Raw genomic sequence first — 6,000 nt, 5'->3', positions numbered from 1 at the left:
GATTCCGTATCTTGGCTATGGTGAACAGTGCTGTAGGAAACATATAGGTGCGGATGCCCCTCCGACACTGATTTCCTTTTCTTTGGGTATCTATACGGTAGTGGGACTGCTGGGTCACACTGTAATTTCATTTGCAGTTTTCTGAGGAACCTCCATACTGTTTGCCATAGTGGGTGCCCTAGCTTACTCTTACTCTTTTTCTTTTTTCTCTTTGAGACAAAGTCTCACTGTTGCCCAGGCTAGAATACAGTGGTGTAATCTCGGCTTGCTCACTGTAGCATCCGCCTCCCGGGTTCCAGTGGTTCTCATGCCTCAGCCTCCTGAGTAGCTGGGATTACGGGCGCCCGCCACTGCACCTGGCAAATTTGTGTATTTTTTAGTAGAGATGGGGTTTCACCACGTTGGCCAGGCTGGTCTTGAACTCCTGGCTTCAAGTGACCCACCCACCTCAGCCGCCCAACAGTGCTGGGATTACAGGTGTGATCCACCGCTCCCAGCTAATTTTTGTGTTTTTAGTAGAGACGGGGTTTGGCCATGTTGGCCAGGCTGGTTTCAAACTCCTGACCTCAGGTGATCTGCCCGCCTCAGCCTCCCAAAGTGCTGGGATGTCAGCGTGTGCCCCGTGCCCAGCCAGCTGCTCTAGTGTACACCCCCCTAGAGTGTGTAAGAGCTCCCTTGTCTCCATATCCTCACCAGCACTTGTTATTTTTTGTCTTTTTGATAATACTCATCCTAACAGGTGAGATGATACCTCACTGTGGTTTTGATTTGCATTTCTCTGATTATAAGTGATACTGAGCATTTTTTTCACATTTTTTTGGCCATTCATATGTCTTCTTTAAAGAAATGTCTGTTCTGTTGGATATGGTGACACAAACCTGTAAGCCCAGCACTCAGAACGCTAAGGTAGGGGGACAGCTTGAGCCTAGACCAGCCTAGGCAGCATAGCAAAATCCTAGCTCAAAAAAAAAAAAAGAAGAAGAAGAAAAAAGAAATATCTGTGTCTGTTCAGCTTTTTGACCTTCAAAAATTAAGAGCCCATTTTGGAATCTGATGACCTGCCTGATTCAGAGACAATCTGTGTTTGGTTCTACTCTACTTCCTATGTGACTTTGGGAAGTTCCCTTAGCCACTTTGAACTCAACTTTCTCAACATTAACCAGGAATAAGTACCACCTGCCTCTGCTGGTTAACGCTGAGGACTGAAAGGAGAACCTCCACAACGCCACTTGACAATGCCGCCTGGCGGAAGCCCCTCAATGCGGGGCTGGTAGGATCATTTGAAGCTAAATACAACTTTCCTTTCCACTGTCCCAGGCTCACTCTGCATACAATTAGCAAGGAATAGCGAATAAAGGAAACCAAAATACTGCTCAATTTTTAATAAGAAATTTTTAAGCCGGGCGCGGTGGCTCAAGCCTGTAATCCCAGAACTTTGGGGTGCCACGACGGGCGAATCACGAGGTCAGGAGATCGAGACCATCCTGACTAACACAGTGAAACCCTGTCTCTACCAAAAATACAAAAAACTAGCAGGGCGAGGTGGCAAGCACCTGTAGTCCCAGCTACTCGGGAGGCTGAGGCAGAAGAATGGCATAAACCCGGGAGGTGGAGCTTGCAGTGAGCTGAGATCCGGCCACTGCACTCCAACCTGGGCGACAGAGCGAGACTCCATCTCAAAAAAAAAAAAAAAAAAAAAAAAAAATTTTAAAAAGTGGGGGTGATGGAAAAATAGGAAGGAGAGGAGGAAAAGGAAAAGCAGCCGGTCACAAGTTCTAGTCCAGGGCTCATCCCCGGCCTCCTCACTCAGGCAATCACCAGTCCCCACCTCCTGGGGAGGGGTACTTTCTCAGCTGGCTTTCCCAACATGGAAGGCACTGCCACAGGTGTTCAGAAACCAGGAGCACCTTGAAATGGGCAATGTGTTTTGGGTAGGAGACCTACAATTTCCCCCAAGGAAATTACGGCACAAAAGTGACCCACATAGGAGGCACCAACGGCTGTAAATACTTGGTGGCAAAAACTGATGTCATACCTTCTGTACAGGAGACACACACCCAAATAAAACTTGCCAAAATAGCAGAGAAAAAAATACAACAGACATCCAGTGCCATTCTGTTACAGAAATATTTCTATCCCAAAGCCAGGGACCTCTCTGGAACACTGCCTTTATTTCCATGTTTCATGGAAGATGTTTGAGTGCACTCACGTGTGTCTCAACAAACTTCCAGTCCCTGCTCTAAACCCTGTGGCTTCTCAGCAAAACCCAAACACAAGTATCCATTTTCCTTCCAAATGAGAAATTTCCTAACCTAGCGAAACCAGCATCAAATCCACTTATTATGAGATAGCTGATTACAGGCGAAGCCCTCTAGTCCCAGGATGACTCCCCTCCTGCAGGAGCGGGAAGGATGGGCATAGCACTGGCCTGCCAGACCACATTTCCAGGCAGTTTGAAACCATGGCTGCCCAGGTGAACCATGATAAAAATCAAAACCAAGTATCTCTGAAAAGTGTACATGTCAAGAACCAGACCTCGCACCAGATTCAGCAGAAATGGATGTTGCAAGGTTTGTTCAGAGATCTCCTTTCCATGCCCCCTCTCCCCAGGACCTCCTTCCTTGCACTAGGGGCCAAGGGCCAATGGACAGCTCCCTTACCACTAGCCCAGTGCATTTTCAGGAACAGCTCCCAGACTGTACCAGACCCTGAAATGTATTCACTGAATGCACTATTTCTTCAAATGATCATAAATCACCTGACTACAACAACAATTGTTTTAAAAGCGTTCTCTCTCTCTTTGGGGAACTGTACCATGAGTTTGAGCAAGCAGCTTTGCTTCTCCCTACTGCAATTCTATCATTTACAAAATGTTAACAATTACTGCTTTCACCCATAGCATTGTTGTAAAAAGCCTTAAGATCCACTTCATGTAGTCTGCCTGGAGCACAGACCCTGTCACATGGTAAATGCCCAATGAAGGTGAGTTATCTGTAGCTATTATTACCTGCCACTCCAGCGAACAAAAGGAGTCGATCAGGTCTCATCGTGTCACCATGAAAGGATGTCCCTGTACACTGCACAGTGGGAGTAGGGGGACTCAAAGTTTATCAGGTACTATTTTGTGTTTTACAAAGTGTACATATATATTTGTAGGTACACTGGAAAAGATCTGGAAGGAAATACACCCAGTGTTAATAGTGACTACCCCAAAGACACATTCATCCAAACACACAACAGAAAAACACTATCTTTCTGCCTTCCATATCATTTGAACTATTTTCAATAAGCATCTATGGCTTTTGTAAAGTTTTTGAAAGGAATTTATTGCATTTTTTTCTGGAGAAACAAGCAGGAGCATGAAAAAGGTGGAAACAGAAGGTAAAATGGAATGGGACTCAATGGAATTGAGTCCAAGCCAGGCTCAGCAGGCACACGAACCACGCAACTATCACTATAACTCAACAGCAGCTCTCTCTGCTCTTGGTCCAGTGGCCCAAGACTTAGAGATAAAATGTTTATTGTGATCACATCAATCACACCAAGGAGCTTGGAACCACCCTTCCAAACTCCTCTGGTTCTGTGTACCTGCCCGGGGCTGTTAGCTTTCCTCCTGTGTCTTTGGCTGGCCTGTAATCCCCTAGTGGTGGAAATGCACCCTGACACTTAGCCATCACCCCCACAACACTCAGCACCGCATAGAGACCAGGGCAGTGATGCCCACTCGGACTGTGATTCTACTTATAAAGCGAAGGACCAGAGGCCAGATGCGACCTATCTTTGGTAACTCACCAGCTGTTGCTTGAACCAGAACAAAGCCAGGTCTCCTGATGCCCAGAAAAGAGCTAGCGCCTGTCCCACTAGAAACGTGGCGAAAACGTTTTGCTTGCTGTGAAAAGATGCACTACTGGAGAAGATGGGTGCAACTTCTCATGGAGCCACTCAACCCAGATGACCAGGAAACAGGGCTGCCGGATGAGACACTCGGCCCAGACCACCAGGAAACAGGATTACAGGTGTGAGCCACCACACCCGACCTGGTTTCTCTTCTTCTAAGGGCACTAATCCTGTCAGACCAGGGCCCACGCTCATGACCTCATGTAACCCTAATCACTTCCCAAAGGTCCTACGCCCTAATACCATCACACTGGCAGTTAGGGCTCCAGTACAAGAATCTGGGGGAGACATAAACAATCAGTTTATAACAATGTCTTTTCAATCCTGTTGAAAAAAACAACCAAATGAGTAGGCGACAAAGTACCTTATATGTAAACAAGTCAGGACTTTTCATATTTCTGCTAACACATTAAGGTCAATTTAAAATGTCCGATAACAAGCGTCAGAAGCAGAGATAAATGAAAGTTAGTTACTCTGCATTTTAGGCCCACATTGAGCTGTCTTCCAATGACATTGTGGCACAAAGAACACTGCTTTCTATTCCTGGTTTTGCCACCAAAAAAGCTGGAACATTTCCCTGTATTTCCGTTTATCTCTAAAATCACTGGGCTGACCCAGCAGACCTCCAAGGTCCCTTCCATTCACAAATTCCACAAATAACTTCCTACCAACAGATGCTACACAAATAAACTACACTGACGAAGGGGAAAGCTAACACTAGCAAACAATGAAATGCACACAAGACAAGATGTATAGAGAAGTGGATCAACCACAAACTGGTGGACGATGAGCCGGCGGTGGATGATGAGCTGGCGGTGGATAAAAACACATTCCCTAACGATAGACAGAAAAGCAATGGCGCTGAGGTAGTATTGTTGACGATTTCCTCTTTTCAGCTTTCAAGATAAACGGCCCAATTGTTTATATTCATTCTGATTAAATGTGAACGTGAAAATTTCCTCCAGGGGACACAGACACCTAAAAAATTCCCAATGTATCCAATTTGTCATTTGATATCTTTACTGACAAGAAAAATGCGGGACTGAATATACAAACAGACCATGCCTGATCATATGTAGAAAGACAGAACTCAGACCACAACCTGTAGCTGCCCACCCAGGAAACCAATCCCCTATCTACAGTCAACAGCCAGGAGGCCAGCCAGGCTAGCACATCAGACAGGAAGCCAGACTGCTCTCTCTCCACAACCCAGAAACTAAACCACAACTCTGTCCCACGTGGCCAGGACTTGACTCAAAACTGACAGCCACCCTAATTTTGGCCCCTGTTTCCAGTTAGGATAATTCAGAGAAAGCCAAACGTGCCCCTAACCAACCACATAGAACATCCCACTTCTGCACAGCCGCCTCCAGCCCCCACAACAGCCTCCACTGGGAGCTGTTCTTTTCCATCCTGAAGCTTCCTCACTCCTCATCCGCCACTCACTTGCATGTCAGTCCCTGCCACACGCAAGTGATAATGCCGACTCCCTTGTCACAGCAGCTCTGAGAAAGTCGCCTCTGCCTGTCTCATGTGGGCGGCCTTCCTTTATTTCCCCCAAAGAATAAGTCTTAAATAAGGGGCTTCTTTCTATATGGCCAAGCTATACAATTCAGAAGCCCAGCATGGCAGATTCCAAGCCTGGAAAGACCATACACCCCTCAGGTCCTCTTTCCACAAAACACAGCTTCCTTCAGTTCTTCAGTCACTCTGACCAACCAGGGAAGGAACCACGTGTTATGGAAAGATCAAGGGCCTTGATGTCAAACTTCTGAGTTCATCAAGTACTTCCTCTTTCCGCTTAAGAAATTACATGGCCTTGGCCAGGCGTGGTGGCTCACACCTGTAATCCCAACACTTGAGGAGGCCGAGTTGGATGGATCACCCAAGGATGGGAGTTCAAGGCCAGCCTAACCAACATGGAAAAACCCTATTCCTACTAAAAATACAAAATCAGGCAGGGCGTGGTGGCTCAAGTCTGTAATCCCAGCACTTTGGTAGGCCGAAATGGGTGGATCACGAGGTCAGGAGATAGAGACCATCCTGGCTAACACGGAGAAACCCCGTCTCTACTAAAAAATACAAAAAACTAGCCGGGCGAGG

Source organism: Chlorocebus sabaeus, unplaced genomic scaffold (assembly GCF_047675955.1).
Source record: "Chlorocebus sabaeus isolate Y175 unplaced genomic scaffold, mChlSab1.0.hap1 unalloc_scaffold_601, whole genome shotgun sequence".
NCBI lineage: Eukaryota > Metazoa > Chordata > Mammalia > Primates > Cercopithecidae > Chlorocebus > Chlorocebus sabaeus.
The sequence above is the reverse complement of the archived record's forward strand: the minus strand, read 5'-3'. Positions refer to the sequence as shown.